This window comes from Tenrec ecaudatus, chromosome 3, assembly GCF_050624435.1.
Source record: "Tenrec ecaudatus isolate mTenEca1 chromosome 3, mTenEca1.hap1, whole genome shotgun sequence".
Lineage (NCBI taxonomy): Eukaryota > Metazoa > Chordata > Mammalia > Afrosoricida > Tenrecidae > Tenrec > Tenrec ecaudatus.
Window position 1 is genome coordinate 65,004,184 of NC_134532.1, and position 18,249 is coordinate 65,022,432.

The window sequence follows — 18,249 nt, forward strand, 5'->3', positions numbered from 1 at the left end:
TAGCTACTGCTATTATTAGGTTCCCAGGTTTTCTAACAAATTCATTTACTACTTAGTAGTAGACTGGACTTTCTACTCCTGTAGAGTCTTAGAAAATCCCAGGGTAGTTCTATCCTGCTTGTAGGGTGGTGATGAGTCGGTATTGAGCGGATGGCAGAGAGTATGAGTAGGATTAAGCTTAATGATAGCGAGTTTGATTTTTATTTTTAGTCAGGATAGCTCAATAGTTGTTGCTCTCTGGAATATCTTTAGACTCATCGTCAACCAGGTGTATGTGACTTAGTATGCTGGATTTTGTTATTGTTACTCTTTGTGACACAGAGAGCCTTTAACTTACTTCATCAAAAAGTTAAATATTAGAGCCAATCACGTACTTTGTCAGAAAGCTAATAAAAATTCTTGCTTATGTTTCTATCTCTTTTCATATATTGATCATTCTGATCCTACTGGAAAGGAACCTGGCTGTATTGTGGCCTAGGCATTGGCCTACTTACTGCAAGGCCAGCAGCTCCATTCTCCCAGTCAGTCCCAGGGTGGGAGAAAGCTGGGACTTCCTGCTACTGTGAAGAGTTACAGTCTCTGAAGGCCCAGGGGAATTTCTACCTTGTCCTGTAGGGCCAATATGAGTGGAATTCAGCCAAATTGTAGCACATTTCGTAATCTGGAAGGTATATTTTATAATTTCTATTTTATAGATTGAAAACGAAAGCCAACAAAAGTAACATAGAGATAGGCTAAAACCTGGATGTTTCTTCTTTTGGAGAACATCAGGTTTCTAGCAAAGTTTACAGTTTCAGAAAAGTTTAGCATACTTAAGTATTGCTTCTTTTCAGTTTTCTTATCCACTACCCTACTTTTTTTTTACTATGAAATATTTATAGCTTTTAGAAGTCCCCCTCTCCAAATGACCAGATTGACACATGCATGTTCATTCAGAGGCTCTCAAAAAAACCTGGAAATCTTTTTTTCTAGTATGCTCAGAGTGGTATAACAGTGAAAATTGCAAGGTAGTGTTGCTGGTGAATTATGAGCAAGGTCATGGAAAACACATTGCTTTTTCTAGTGTTTGCATGATTATCAGGCATCTGACGATAAATCTGTACTTACTGAAAATGCAGTTAACTTACCTTGGTGAGTTTGATTTATTAGCATTGCAATGGACTACGTTGCTCATTTGTTACTGCTTGCTATATTTGAGTAGCTTGGAGTGGTATACATTTGAAGCATAATTTAATGTTAGTTGGAGTATTTCATAACACATAGAAGCAACTGGTCAGAGGGTTTCTATTTCTGAAATTTCTATTGTGACATGGTCTCGTTGTTAATGAAGTGAGCAGCCTAATTTGCCTCGGAGAGCCTCTCTGTGCTCAGTGGTGAGGTGTCGGAGGTCTTTCAGAATGATATTCAAATGGGAAAACCACCAGTGCGTCATCAATTAATCCGGGGAGAATAAGTTAAACTGGTGACTTAATCATTTATAACCTATTCTATTTGGCATCTCCTTGAGCTTTTGATCCGAAGAGACATAATAACTCTGAGAGGTTTTCTTTTTAGATTGTACCTCATTTTCATTACAGTAAAGAATCTCTCAGTTTTGGTCTGGGGTAACAGAAAGAAGATCTTGAGTGAATGGAAAGAAGAGAACTGAATGAATCTGCACTTTGAGAGCCAAACTATAGAACATGTTGAATTATAAATGAGCCACAGAATCAGTCAGCTGTCACTCTCAGTCCTTTCCTTTCTATTGCAGCCCGGGAAAGAGCACATTACTAGGAGCTTTGGGGTAGCAGTCTTTAAGGTTGGTTTTTCAATCTCTGCTCCGTCGACACTTTAGGCTACCTGACCTTTGGTTGTGAGGAACTGTTCTGCATGTGATCGGGTGTTTAACCGTATCCTTCGATTTTATTACTCAATACCAGTAGCACTGCCTCCTTCTATTTGTTACAACCAAGAATTTATCCAGATGTAAGTATTTGAAGGGGGCGGTATAAAATCACTCTAAACAGGAATCTATAAGCCTCACTAACTGCTTATAGTGACGGTGTGGAAATGAGAGAGTGGTTAGCAGCAAATCAAGCGTCGTAAAGTTGATTCTTGAAGATAACACAGTCTGTGCAAATCATACGATTTAGTCCATTTCCCACGAGGCGTAATTTTTTAAGAGAACTGTTTATTGTGCATCAGGTGCTGATGTACAGAATAAATCAGTTTTCCATCCAACAGTCCATCGGCATCTGTTCTCTGTCATTGACTGCAGTCTCCACGAGGCAACATTCTTTGTTCCTTTCCCTCCCTGCGTTTCTCATCTCCATTCCTCCTCATTTGTTTTGGGGTGAGCGCTGCCCTTTTGATCTCAAAAGGTTGGTTAGGGTATGGTGTGTGTCCTTCCTTCCCTACTTTGATTGCTGCCTTACAGACAACTTTATTGTTTTCCAGACCTGAAGGGTGACTAAGGGCTTGGCCTCAGGGATTCCATCAGTCTCTATCCAACTCCTAAAATGGATTAAAAAATGATTTTGAGTTTTATTCCAAATTCTTCTCTGTCTCTAATCAGAGTCTTCTAATGTGATACTTTTCAGAGAAAACTAATCCTTTTATTTTCTTACCCCAAAAACAAACCAACAACAACAAAAAAATCAATACCAAACTCATTGCCCTCAAGTCGATTCTGACTCATAAAGACCCTGTAGGACAAGGTAGAACTGTCCTCATGGTTTCAAAGACTTTAACTTTTTGTGGGAGGGGAGTGGAAAGCATTGTTTTAAACTGCTCATTTTGGGGCTAACAGCCCAAACCTCACTCACATACGCTTCAGTCAGCCAGAGGGCTTCAATGTTGTCTCCGTTTCCTAGATCTGGCCCTGTTCATATGATAGTTTTGTATTTGTTGCTGTATTGAATACAACATTGAGAATGCTTAAGTCTTTTGATCGAATTTAATATTTGGAATTTTAAGTACTACAGTTTGAATCATCCATATGTAAGTGTAATTCAATACTGTTCTTGAACATTTAAAAAAATGATTCTATATATTTTAAAGTTGACAAATTTTTTTAAAACATCACTTTCAGGAGACTTCTTTACATTCATTTTTCAAGTTTACAATAGAATCTTTCTTATTTGTCTTTTCACTATTTTCTGTGGTCAGATTTATCATTCTTTACAACGAATCTTAGCCTATAGTTGTCATCTGTCTGGAAGAAATGAGCTCACCTTTAATAACAGCTGTATGAGAAACTCAGCCAATTAGCATCTAGAGCATCACAAAGTAACATTCTGATTCTAGAAGTAGTTTGGTGCCCAGTAAAAGCAGGCACATGAAAGAAGCAGAGTTGATAGGGATTGGAACATACAGAAATCATTACGTACATTGAGTTGATTTTGTAAATTTAAAACAGTGTCAGATTATATAGAGATAAAAACTAATGAAGAAAGAACACAGAGATTAGAAGTTATCAAGCAAATGAAATCAATACCTTAGGGGAGTGAATTAGTTTGTAAGACTTTCATTGGAATTTTAAAAAAGGTAATTAATAATGTTTTGATTGGGTTAAGTAGTATTCATTATATGTTTTTTTTCTAGAGGTCTTTAAAACTTTCTGCAAGGGACTTTTCATGGAATTTCTCAAAATAAATAAATTTATTATAATTGTTTATGATTATTATTAAAGAGATTTTGCTTTGAGGTGTCAAATTATATAGTCAATAATCTTTTATAAGACAAATGAATGTTGTCAATTGGCCACCAGGGTTCTATATCTTAATAGGGAGGAAAGAAGATGATCTTAGAATTAAAATTTTCAAGGTAAGCTTTTGCAGGGACAGTGAATTATTTAAAGAGGCTCTTCTTAGCCAAAATTTCGAACTCTTACCAAACAGCCTTTCCCTGCATGTGTCAGGGAAGAAGATGGTGAGAAGATATTGATAGAACTCACCTGTGAGTTATTGTGACCAAGATTCCCTGGAAAACCAATCTGCTGTGTATAAAATTAGCTCTGAAAAGTACTAACATGAGCCAGTAGGGGAAAGCATCCTCTGAATTTGAGAACCCTTCCCAGGGAACCGGATCCAGATGACATCCAAAGAGAAGCAACAGAACAACAGCCAGAGCATAGGACAGAGAGAGGGACTTTCTGTGGTGTCTTTGACCATTCCTTTTAATGCCTTTGATTATTAGTCATCAATGTGTCAAATCTCTTCTTGGGGAAATCCCTAAATTCAGGTGGCATGCAGTTAAGGTTACATTTTGATTCTAGTGGATTTGCTTTAATTTTTTTCAGTTTTAACTTGAATTTGCAAACGATGAGTTGATAGTCTGTCCTACAGTCAGCCTCTGGCCTTGTTCTGATCAATAACAGTGAACCTTTCCATCATCTCTTTCCACAAATGTCAAATTGATTCCTGTATATTTCATCTAGTGATGTCTACATCTAGTTGCTATTTATGATGTTAAAAAAGATATTTCCAATGAATGAATTGCTGATCTTACAATTTTTTTCATGTAATCTTCACGTTTTTTCTTTTTTAATCAACAGGGCCATATTTTTCTTATTTATTTCCAACTTTTAAATTCCATACATTCCAATCACCAGTAATAATCAATGCATCCCTATTGAATGACTGATCAATTTTAGACTGAAGAAGTTGCTAACATCTTTAATTTTTTCTTCTGATGTTAGTGGCTGGTGCATACATTTGAATAATAGTCATATCAGCTGGCTTCATTGTGGATATATGGCTATTTCCAATAACTTACATCACTACATTTGAAGATAGATCTTGAAATGTTCGTTTTGATAATGAATGTGACACCTTTCCCCTTCAATGTGTCACTTCCAGTATAGTAGGCCATGTGAATGTCCAGTTCAGAAATGCCAACACTAGCTAGTCCATGCCAACCCTCTCATGCCTATGACTTATCTTCAAGCACTTCATTTTACAGCTTCCGTTTTTCTTAGATTCAATGTTCATACATTCCTCGTTCTAGTAACTAGTGCATATTTGCAGCTGTTTTGAGTCATGCCATATGAGTAAAGGATGCCCTGAAAACTTTATTGTATGCATATCTTTAAGGGCAACTCTAAGTTTTGCTATTACAGTGGTTCTCAATCTGGGGTCGTGACCCCTTTGATGGTCGAATAACCTTTCACAGGGGGCACCTGATTCATAACAGTAGCAAAATGACAGTTATGAAGTAGCAATGAAATAATTTTCTGGTTGTGGGGTCACCACAACATGAGGAACTGTATGAAAAGGTTGCAGCATCAGGGAGGTTGAGAACCACTGTTCTATTGTCATATTGTGAGTGTCTTTGAACATGCCTTTGAACATGAGGGGTTGAGTTTTCCTCATTCTATCAGGCCATGTTCTATTGCTATCTATAAGGTTTTCAATAGCCAATTTTTTCACAAGTGGGTTGCTAGATGTTTCTTCCATATCTGTCTTAGTTCAAAAGTTCTGCTGAAAACCTTCTGAAGCTTCTGGCACTTGAAATATTTATGAGATAGCTTCTAGCATTACATAACCACACCAGTAAGACAAATGGAGAAGCAATGGGTAGTGCCAACAATGCTCAGTAACCACTATCCTTGAACTGGTGAACTCAGACTGGGAAGTGCAGGGCTGATCCACAAGGTTTCTGAGGCCAACAAGCTGTATCCAAGCATAATGCCTGGGGGTTTTGAATGACTGTGATTTTTGTTAGCAGACCAGTGTTTAATTCATCATGTCACCGGGATATATTATCATTGTTTTGTTTTAAAATGAACCCCTCAGCTAAATCACATTGCTTAGATATCAATTTTTAGAATGCTTGGATGCAAACATATTTAATCTGTTGAAAGAAGGGATTACATGCAACATGAAAAAAATTCCTAGATTTTAACTGTATTATCTAATATATGGTTGGGATCCAACAGTTTGTAGAAAAATGCTATTACCTTTTAATCCCATCCTCCCATGAACTTTATAAAGCATCTTCAGATAAGATCTATGTCAGCATTGCATATAAATATACTGCTGCTGGTTTCTCTTCACTTTAAACTATGTATAAATGAGATGGAAATGAGTTGAATAATTGGTGTTACAATAACCATACTGGACAGGTAGTTACTATTTGTCATATTTTGTGGAAAAAGTGTCATGGAATTTGAAAAATAAACTAAAAATTTAAAGTCTATTCTTTAAAAATAACTCATTATAAAGACACCACCTTTTTCATCTTGTAGTAATTACCCTTTACATTTAATTAACATAATTAGCTTTATAAAGATTGGGTTGTTTTTTCAGAAAAGGTTGTAAAAGAAATCCTGGTGGTAATAGATCATTTTCTAGAGATGTTTTCAACATAGCATGATTAATTATATGTTTTCAAGGGAAGGAAGTTACAGGCTTCCAATATAATTTCTAATATTAAAAATATTTCATCAGTATCTGGTAGAAATGTTCACTTCAATAACTCTTCCTGGTCAGACCTTGACTGTGGTTTCTTGACTATGTTGGCTTGCATGTTACTAGATGCTGGAGGCAACACCATGATATTTAAAACAATAACAAGGTCACCCATGGTGTGGATGGATTTCAGGAGAAACCTCTGTACTGAGATGTTTCCTTTCTACAGAAATTCCAGAATGCTTTATCGTGCCTATGTAGAGCCTGTGCAAAGACCATAAGGCAGTTGTTTTGAACTGAGCAAAAGGATTCTGTATGGCTTAAAACCTGGAAAAGTGTGTATCAAGTTTTTTTTTTAACACTCTACTTATTCAAACTGTAGGCTGAATAAATAATCCAGGAAGCAAGTGTACATGAAAAAGAATGGGCACCATACTACTTGATCTGTATGCTGATAAAATGAGCCAAGGAGGGTTTTATGAAGAATATGTTGTCAGGATTAGAGATACACAGACACCGATTAAGATCAAAGGCTACAGTCTTCAAAAATACAGTCTCAATAAAAATATGACAAAAAGTGGAATAATAAACTATAATGATAAATGGAGAAATTAATGAGATTGAAAAATTCCAGGATTTCATTCTATTGGAAACCACAATCAATGGCCATACCAACAGCAAGCAGTCAGGAAATAAAACAGCACAGTCTATTGGGCAAATCTACTTCAAATGACCCTTCTAAAGTTTAAAAAGTCAAAGATGATACCTTAAAGATGAAGGTCCATGTTATGGAATCATGGTATTTATAATCATCTCATATGCATACAAACGTTGAACAATGAATTAAGAAGACTATACAAGAAGTGACGTCTTGAACTTATGGAGTTGGTAAAGAATATCAAATACATCATGGATTGCAAAAGGGCAAACACATCTGTCTTGAATGATGTACACTAAAATGCTCCTTGCAAGGGAGGCTAGTTAACCTGATCTCATAGACTTCAGTCATGTCATCAGGAGGGACCTGTCTTTAAGAAATACACCATGCTTGAAGAGTGGTCAGCAGAAAAGCAGACACTCAACAAGATGAATTGACAAAATGTCCGCACAGATTGCCTCAGTGCCAACACGGATTGTGAGGGCGGCACAGTCATTGAACACAGGATTGCTGTAAGTCAAAATGAACTTGACAGAACCTTTCAGTTTTGACTCATCATGACCCCATTGGGCAGGGGAGAACTGGCACCAACAATTCCTCTTGGAAAGTCTTTCCATTTTTAAATAAACTATTTGTGCTTTACCTGTTTGGGTGTTACATGAAGTTTTACACAAATGAATACTAAGAAAATTAGGATTTTAGCTTTTTTTGTTTTCTGGTATTTTAAGCTTAAGAGAGTCTCTTGTTTATTTTTAGAAATGTAAAGGAACTCTGAAGATTCTTTTCATCTGGCTCCTACCAGTCAGCTCCTTCATGAAGCCTTGGGTCCCAGCAGGATCCTAATGAATTGCAGATTTCCTATTCTTGTGAGGTTTGTATTGAAGCTCTGGGATTCTAAATGGGTCATGTGGTGAGAAAATCCAAGACACAGTCTTGTGTTAAAGATTCTGGAATCATAATTTTGGCACCAGCTAGTTTCTTTGTTTTTCAAAGGAGAAAAGGACTTTAGTTAAAAATAAGAAATGACAAAGCCTTTTAATTTGTTCCTAATTGGTTGGTGGCCACTTCATTCAGGTTTAATCTAAATATACTTGCATTCACAGAAGATTCTAGTAATTAAATAAAAATTTTGCATTTGACTTAGAGATTCAGCATTATATGTATCTTCTACTTAAAATTAAACATGGAAAATTGCATTGAAGGGCACTTGACTTATCCTCAAACTTAAATTGTTCTGGTTGAAGAAATGAGGAAATCTTATTTTATTGATAATTTTCTCTTTTCAACTTCCCTTGTTTTGTCTTCCCGGAAACTTCGGTTTACAGTTGCAGGACCTCCTGGACTGGTTCTTACCTTCCCTATTTTATCTTTTTTTTATATACGATATCTTTGTCTTTTTGACCTATTTTATGGGAGATTTCTTTCTCATCTAACCTTTATATTGATTTTTAAATTTTTTCTCTCTTGTTTTTAGTTTCCAAAAGTGTTTTTTCCCCGAATATGCCATTTGAGATTTTTTGTTTTTGTCTTTCATAAAACCCCTCAAGTGAAATCCGTTTCAATTTAGAGTGACCGAAGAGGACAGAAGAGAACTGACTCAGAGTTCTATGGGTGTAACCTTATTTTTTACAAACAGTTATACTGGCATATAATTTAAATACCATACAACTCAATAGCTCATTCATATTGATATTTGTACAACCATCACCACGAACAATTTAGAATATGTTCTTTTTCGTGCTCATGTATTATTAGATCCTCATTTTGCCATACCTCCTCTGCCGTGCCTCTGAGAATCCATTAATGTAGGGAGTTCATTCTGCCACATCATTGTCCCCCAAAATAACCGACTTTCTGTTAGCAGCTGAGCATTTAGCCACAGTGCCACAAGACATCCTTTCTTTTATTATAGCTGAGGCATTTTAACAATTTCAAATGTGAGCTTTACCACTGCTCTCTGTTTGTCATACTGTGGTGGCTCACATGTTGCTGTCATGCTGGAAGATACATCATCAGTATTTCAAATACCAACAGGTTCACCCAAGGTCAATTATTTTCAATAAAGCTTTCAGACATAGGAAAAGGAATAGGCTATCCACTTTTGAGAGATGAGCCACTGAACATTTTCATATTGAGTGTCTCTCAGGTCAGAAGGCACTCAAAATGTGACCGCAGAAGAGTTGCTTTCCAAAAGTACAGTCAACCACAATGATGCGGATGGAGTAAAATCGTTCAGATCTCCTTTTGCTAAAGGGGCATGGCTCAACATGAGAAGATAGAGCTACAAACATCTATTAATACTCAGAGTGCGAAAGAGATGAAGTATGAATGCAAGAAAACTGGAGGTTGTCAAAATTAAATCGATCACATAAAAGCTAGTGACTCAGGCATGAGTGAGCTGAAATGGACTAGCGTGAACCATTTTGAATCAGACAATTAAAATTTCTATATTTCAAATGACAAAGTCAAGGGAAATGCAGCTCTATTCATCTTTAAAAAGAACATTTCAAGAGCGATCATAAAATACAGTGCTGTCTGTGGTAGGACACAGGCAAGGACATCCTGTCGGTACAAATCCTGTTATTCAAATTTAGGGTCCAAGCTGTAAAGCCATCGATGAAGAAACTGAAGAATGACACCAACGTCTTCAGTCTGAAATTGAGCGAAAATGCAATCCAGATGAAAATACCAATGATTTAATTGAACATTTGGAACCAGAGGAAGGAACCTGAGCTGGCAAATACGGCCTTGGTGATAGAAACGAACTCGATATAGACTACTTAAAAACCAACAGCATCTTTGCAAATATCTTTTTACAACATAAACAGCCAATGTACATGTGCATCTCTCCAGATGGCTCACACAGATAGCAAATTGGTTCTCTGTGGGGAAGAGACAATGGAGAAACTCAATAGCAGCAGCTAAAAGGAGGCCAGGGGCTCACCAGACCATCCCTTAGTAATATATAAGTTTGTGAGGTTTGTGGGGAGGCTTATCTCCGTTCTTGTTTCCCAATGCTGAAATAATTCATGCAGCATAGCACTTTTGCAATCCAAGTGACTTTTATGAAGAAAAAGTAAGTTTCAGTTATTACAGTCTCAAAATGCCCATGCTGTCTCTGGAAATTCTGTGCAAGGCCGCATGGCAGGGTCCGTGGCAAAGTTGGTGACTGAGGGCCATGTCAGGGGAGCTTGGCAAAGCATGTGGAAGGAACATCGGCACAAACCAGAGTGTGGAACCAGCGGCCGGAGCTAAGAGCAGGATGCAGGGACTCCAGGAGAGCCAGTGGGCACACAGGTGTGTACACACACACACACACACACACACGGGAGGAATCTCACCCTCCACTTACAACATGCACCTGAACAAGAGAAGAGAGAGTGCAGCCTGCCCACAGCCTGCCTTTATCCCCTCCTCTGTCCGCTGGCTGGGGAGGCAGGGCTGAGGGTATTGGCCGACCTTACTGGCTGAGTTTAGGCACACCTGTGTGATGTCATATTGTGCTTAGTCTGTGCACCCAGGTGGACCTCCCACCTGGGCCTAGGTGGCTTGGGTCTGAGCATGCTCTGTCCTGGATTTTCCCATAGGTGTCTAATTAGTGTGCTTGATTTCTTTCCAACTCCTTTATTGTGGTCCTGTCAGCCTGCCAACCGATTTTCCTCTAGGACAGGAATTTGCAGGAGACGACCCCCCTTTACCCCTATCTCGCTATCTTTCAAGTTCAGGTGGAATCTGATAAATATTAAAACAAAGCCCAAAGAACCAAAAATTCAGCGCATCTTACCTGAATTTTGAGACCATCTCAAAAATAAATTTGACTCATTGAACACCGACGACAGAAAACGTGACGACCTGAGAGATGACATCAAGAACACCATGCACGAAGAAAGAGAAGGTCATTAAAAGGACAGGAGAGAAAGACAGGATTAAAGCGGATGTCAAAAGAGACTCAACCTTGCTCTTCATCATAGAACAACTAAAGCAAATAGAAGAAATGATGGCGTCAATGAGCTCAACAGAAAATTCCAAAGGGCAGCTTGCGAAGGCAATGCAAAATATGAAATATGCGAAGACCTAGCGTAAGGAAATCACAAAAAGAACAAACTCAGTGTATCTCAAGCTGAAAAATTGAAGAAAAAGTCAAGCCTGGCGTTTCAAGACGAAAAGGTTCTATGGGATAAAGACGGGAAATGCAGGAAGCACCAGAGGAAGATGGAGGGAGTACAGAGGGCACTGTCCCAGGAAGAACTGGTCCCCAGTCAGACACTTCAAGACGTAGCATGTGATCAAGAGCCAACTGTACGGAAAGAAGCCCAAGCTGCCCTGAAGGCATCAGTGAAAACAAGGATCCAGGAATTGATGGAATAGCATTGATACAAAAAAAAAAGATGAAGCACTGGAAGCACTCCGTCTCCTATGCCAAGAAAGCTGGAAATAAGTTACCTGGCCAATTGACTGGAAAATTGAAATGCAATGCCATCGAGTCAATTCTGACTCATAGAGACCCTGTGGAACAGAGTAGAACTACTTCTGTGGGTTTCTGAGCCTGTAACTCCATACAGGAGTAGAAAACTCCATCGTTCTACTCCAGAGTGGCTGGTGCTTTCGAACGGGTACCCTTCTGTTTAGCAGGCCAATGTAGACCTCACTATGGCATCAATACTGGTTCGCAACAGAATGTACAAATCATGGAATGACACAATTAATATCACGTGCAAGTAAAGTTTTGCTAAAGAGCAATCACTGTTGTAGCACTACGTTGGCAAGGATCAGCCATAAATTAAAGGTGGATTTAAAAGCAGACATGGAATTAAGGATATCAATGATGCGATCAAATGGAATTGGGCTGGCAGCAGAGAATTCCACAAAGGCATTTCTTGTGCTTTATTGATTATGCAAAGGCATTTAGCTGGGTGTATCATACTAAACTGTGAAGAGCATTGAGGATAATTCCAGACTTAATTGTACCCGCGAAGATCCTGTAGAGTCGGTTGATCAAATATAAAGAGGAAATGCTATTTATGTTTAACATTAGGTGGTTCAAAATCAGGAAAGGTGTGCATCAGGGTTGTATCATTTCACCATACTTAATTTGTTAGTTGAGAAAATAATTCCAGAAGGCAGATTATATGAAGAAAAATGTAGCATTAGGATTGGGGGAAGGCTTATTTACAACTTTTGAGTGTAAAGGACACAACTTTGCTTGCTAAAAACAAGAAAGACGTGAAACACTAAACATGATGATCCAGGACTGAGGCCTTCAGTATGGATTACAATTCAATGTAAAGCAATCCAAAATTCGCACAACTAGACCAATGGGTAACATCAAGATAATAGAGGAAAGATTAAAGTTACTGAAGTTTTCATCTTGCTTGATCCACAATCAATACTCATGGAAGCAACAGTCAAGAAATCAAATGATGTATTGCGTTGGCAAAGCTGCTGCATGAAACCTCTTTATAGTGTGGAAAGGTCAGGGTGTCACTTTGAGGACTAAGATAGGCCGTAGTATTTTCCATCGCCTCCTATGCACATGGCAGCTGCACACCGAGTAAGGAATACTAGGGAAGCACTGATGCATTTGATTTCTGATGCTGATGAAGAATATTGCAAGTGCCCTGCACCGCCAAAAGAACAAACAAGTCCGTCTTGGAAAAAATACAGCCAGAAGATTCCTTGGGAGGGTGGTGAGATTTAGTTATCAGAACAGATGATCAGGAGACGACAGTCGCTGGGAAAAAGTTATCGTGGCTGGTAAAGTAGAGGACCCGTGACAAAGAGGAATGCGCTTGACAAGATGGATTGACAGAGTGCCTGCAACCAGGAGCTCAAACATGACAGTTGGGAACAAGATGCAGGAATAGGCCATGCCCAGGGTTGCTATGAATCAGGATCAATTTGAAAGTACCTAACAATAACAACAACAACCTTTGTGGCCCAGTTGAACCGTTAATGGGTTTGACGAGACTAGAAAAATGGTTTAATATCCTTCCATAGGAGAGATGTGCTGTCTGTTGGCTTCTGGAACCAAGGAAAAAGCTTGGGTGGGGTTACCAAGGATTTTGCCCCAGACCTCTGCACCTTGTATGCACACAGTTACTAATTCTCATGTTTGAAATACGTTTACCATTTCTTCAGTTATCTTGAATTCCCTCAATAGATAAACCCTGTTTTTCCATTTCCCATAGAATAAAGATTCAATTACCCTTTAGGGGAGAAGTGGATACGGAAGACAAGGAGTAGGAAGCAATATTTAGCAAAATGGACTAAGGGAAGACATCTAGGTATGAAATTACTCATCAAATAGCTTTTGTTGTCGTTGTCGTTTTCAATATTCTCCTAGGGTCCCCACCCTCCCACCCCAAGTTCCAGCCCTCTTGATTTTTACCAAGTTCCAAGGAAACTATGCTGAGGATTGCATTTGGGAATCTCTTATGTAACATGTTTATTCGTGGCCTTTTTCACTGCCCACTCAATAATTGAATTCAGTTGTTCAACTGCTTTCCAGCTCCCAAACTTTATTTGCTATTGTCATTCCCCTCCTATTTCCTGTTTCCCCTCTACTAGGCAAAAAAAAAAAAAAATAGTATCTGAATTAGATGGATTGGTTCAGTATGTCATTTAACCTGAACACCTTATTCAAGATGTACCTTTAAATATGAAATTGTCAATCTCTTTTGAGAACAGACATTTAACTCAGAACTGAGTTTGGTTTGGGTGTACCTGATTCTTTGTGAGAAGTTAACTTAGCTATGCAAAGGAATTGTCCTTGACCTAGAATAAAAATATACCACTAAATTCTATGAGATTTTTAGCGCATAGACTGCTGCTATTAGAAACTTTTTTCTCATGGGCTAGCTTTCTAGCCACCTCCCCCACCAATGTAAAATTTGAATATTGAGAACAGTGTAGCATTTAAATGCAGTAAAGTATATCAAGGTCTAAGTATAATTTGATATTATGTAGAAAGATGCTCAGAACTTTGAGCTATTAATTTAATAACTAGAATCAACTTGTTAATTTTTATAATGTTACAACTGGGCAAAATATTAGTGGTTTTATCATGACCAGAGGGGTCCGAATTGTCACTGGGGTGCAGGGAAGGGCAAACTTTTTAATTAGCAGAAAAGTGGATCAACTTCAATTACTGTCAGCAAAGCTGAAGACATTATGTAAACAGTTCCCTCTCTCTGCATTTTATACCTGTAATAAGACAGAAAAAATACAGCCAATCAAAGCAAAAAGGTAATTGTAATTACTTCTAATTTATCTAATCAATAAGAAAATATGTCAATATTTTAATTATCAACATTGTTCCTAAATGTTTAGATGATATGTAACTGTATTTTAAAAGGCTACTTTGGACATACTATTTGAACCAGAGGTTTTGATTGGCATTTGATGCTGTGTGTGTGTGTGTGTGTGTGTGTTGGTGCATATAGATGATCGGCGTGTACTATGACTTACATGAGGAATTAAACTTTGCTTTAAAGCTTCTAAAGACACTTTTCTCTTTATATCCTCTTTTGGATCTTTATAGTATGGGATTGTATATTATATTTCTGGTACTAATCCCTATTCTCCAATTAAAAAAATTTTAAAAGCATAATGTAACTAATCTACAAAGGGTACCTGTAGGGTCACTTTACGTAGCAAAGGCTTTGCCCTTTGCCATAATGATATTTGATGTTTAAGGATGGCTCTTGGGAATTTGGCTCTAAGTTAAAAGGAGCATTTGTATTTCTCAGTTCACCCAGAGGAGTCATAAACCATACTTTGACTTCTGAAGTCTGTTTCAAAGTCAAATGGCTTCCTTTGAGAGTACTTTGCTGCTCACTTATAAAACTGGAAAAGGGCATTTCAGTCCATGTTTTATTCTCTCGGTCAGGAATGGAGGTTGAGTAGGTGGCCATCACCAGGGATAATTTAAGGGGACCTTCAGAAGGCCCTTCTATCAAAACATATATCCCCGAACGGAGTCTATATATTTCTCTTTACTTTTTGGACTGTTTGAAATCTGCCCATTACAGATTCGCTTAGATTACAGTGTCCTTTTTTTTACATAAAAATATCCCAAGGAGGGTTAAGTAGTCTATTCATCAATCATTCACAATCTAATGTGACTTCCTTTAATTAAATTGCTTTCCTCCAGTTAATGAAAGTTTCCATGGAGGTCAAGAAGAGAGAAAAAGGAGGTAATTTATTCCTGGGGTTCTTTAGTGTAAGGAAAATTTGAGCCAAGGGCACCAAAGTGAGTTCCCTTTGGGCATCCAAAGGGCAGCCTGAGGACACCAGCCACCCCAATGGAGAGAGAAGCTGAATCTTGGAGGGGGGGGGGTGATGCAAGACGAGGAGGGAAATGCTAAATACAAACTCTCAAATCTTCTGCAATCTGTGCTTTTATGTTAATATAGCTGGGAATCTGAAGAAGTAATTTTGTTGAGAATTTGTTTTATATTTTAAAAAATATATCACTATTTTGAAAACAGATGATAGATTCTTAAAAGCTGCCCTGGGTTAAAATAATATCCTAGATCATATATACCCCAAATCAAACCCCCTTCCAGGGAGTCAAATCCAATTCATACTCTCTGCTATGGAGTCAATTCTGATCCATTCCCACTGAGGTAGTTAGTTTATTGTGTCAACCTGGCTATTAAACGCATGTGGGGTTAATTGAAGGGCGGGGAGATAAATGGCTCATTGAGTCGCGCCTTTCGAGTTCTCGGGTCTCTTGCTTTGTGATAGTCGGACCAGGGTGCAGCTGCCTTAGCAGTTCCCTGCTTCAGCTGGCATGGCTCACTTCCAACAATATATCCCTGAGGAGAAGCCACATGGACCTACCCCGATGCAGCCCTGGGTGCTGGAGCAGTCGTGTGGAGATTCCTGCCAGTGCTGAAATGCTTACACATTCACTGACTTGGCTTTCCTCCTGCAGTCGGAATCATAGTGTGTGTTTTGTGAGATGGAGGAGAACTTTGTGGATTGGTGTTGGACATATGGGCTAATGTTGGACATATGGGCTTGGGCAGCACTGAGGTGGGATGTTTTCTTGTTGCACACTTACCCTTTATATAAAACTCTTTCTTATACATGAGTTTCTGTGGATTTGTTTCTCTAAAGTACCCAGACTAACACACCCACTTCCCTCGAGTCAGTTCTGACCCACAATGACGTTATGTACGGTTTCTAAGACTGTAAATCTTCAAGGAACCAGAGAGCCTCATTTTTTTTTCCTGTAGAGTGGCTGGGAGTTAGGAACTTCAGACCTTTTGGTTAGCAACCTAACACCTAACAAAAATTTATATAGTGCTGTTCTCTTGCCTTCATTGTGTAATTAACCAAATGAAGAATCAAAGTGATAAGACTAATTATTGCTACAAGCTCACAGGTAATCATAAGACTGTTATGGAGCTCTCTTCATTGGAAGAAGTCATCAGGTTGCTTTGAAAGATGTGTGTTTTGCTTTTCTTTGCATGTTTGCTGTGTTGTGGGAATAGTGCTGTATAGTTCTGTCCTTGGTAGGCATGAAAAATACTTTAGCTTGAGATGGGATTTCTATATTTTTAAAGATTGCTCTGAATCACAAAGCTTTAGAAATATAAGCTATGTATTTTAAGCATTGTTAGGCTTGGCATTCTTACTGAACAGAATTTTTTAGTATAAAATGAGGCTAATAGCTCTTTGTTGATCCTAAAAATGGGAAACTGATGATTAAGCCAGGGTCCAGACACTACTACTTTTCAGCATTTATATTGATTGCAGATATGTGACCTATAAGGAATAGGTCATACCATCTTCAACAAGGTCACACCAGTTTCATACGAATAAGGTCTTATTCATATTTGCTTTGTAAAATAAAATCTGAAAGGTCAGAAATTACAACTTTATATGCAATTGCCAAAGTGACATATAATATATGTGTGTATATGTGTGTTTATACATATATGTGGATTATAAAATATAATGACACACCTATCAATTTAACAGTTTTCAAAAACGAAAGTTAATTTTCAGAATGACAAATAGATAACATTTTAAATAATTTCATATGTATTTATAAATTGGTTTCATTACTTTGGTAAGGGGGATACCAGTATTCTTATGGGAAGGAAAAGGTTAGAGGCTATTCCATCAGACAAAGAAACAGAAAAGGAGAGAGAGAAAATGAGAAAAGAGAGTGCTATAGATTCTAAATCAGACTTCCTGATGGTACTTATTTGGGTAAAAATGTAACCGAGAGCCTTTATTATCAGCAGAAAATGCTTGCTATGCTCCTTAGGGTAAAGGCAGCATTTGAAGTAGCCTTCAAACAAAGCATCTGTAGTATTCCGGGGCGCGGCCTGCTGAAAATGCCAGTGCCAACCGTGTAATTATCAGAATATCAGAAGGAGATTATTCCTGATCAAAGTAGCACTCTTTGCATACGTGAATCCCTGCCCTATGCATCACTTTGAAATCATATACGTTAAGGCTGTTGGCACAGTGATTAAAGTGCTTGTCTGAAATGTCAGTGCTTGGAGACTCCCTGCAGCTCCCCCAGAGAAAGGTGTGACAATCTGTTTCTGTAAAGATTATCCTTGCCAATAAGTTAATTCTGAGTCATAATCACTCTCTAAAGGGAGTCTGAGGCTGTAAATCTTCGCACGAGTAGACAGCTTCTTCGTTCTCGCGTGGATGCTGGTGGGCTTGAATTGTCAACCTGAAGGTGAGCAGTCCAGCATATACCCAAGTGTGCCACCAGGGCTCCTGTCCATAAACATTACAGCCTTGGGAACCCTGTGGGGAAGTGCGCACTGTCTTGTAAGGTCAATATGAATCAGAATGGACTAGAGGGCCCTTGGTAAACCTGGGCCATGTCATATAGTAAAGTAGCCAGGAAGATTCAGGGGGTTGTGTTTTCAGAGTTCACTAGGACTTGTCTTGTAACACAAGGTTATGTTTCTCTTTTGGAATAAGTAAAGTTTAATACTGGGCATTATCTTTGATTTTATTTTACTTTATGATTTTCTTGGTGTTGCCTTAACTTATAAAATAGAACCTATACATTTTATGCAACGTTCAAGTGTCCTAAATGGTTGTTTTACCTCTCTTTTGTTGTTTATATGGGAAGACCAGGTCTTTCCCAGCACGTGACTTGGATAATTTAATTTCTTATAATCACACAATTTTTTGTTGACTTAATTTAAATGAATCATCATC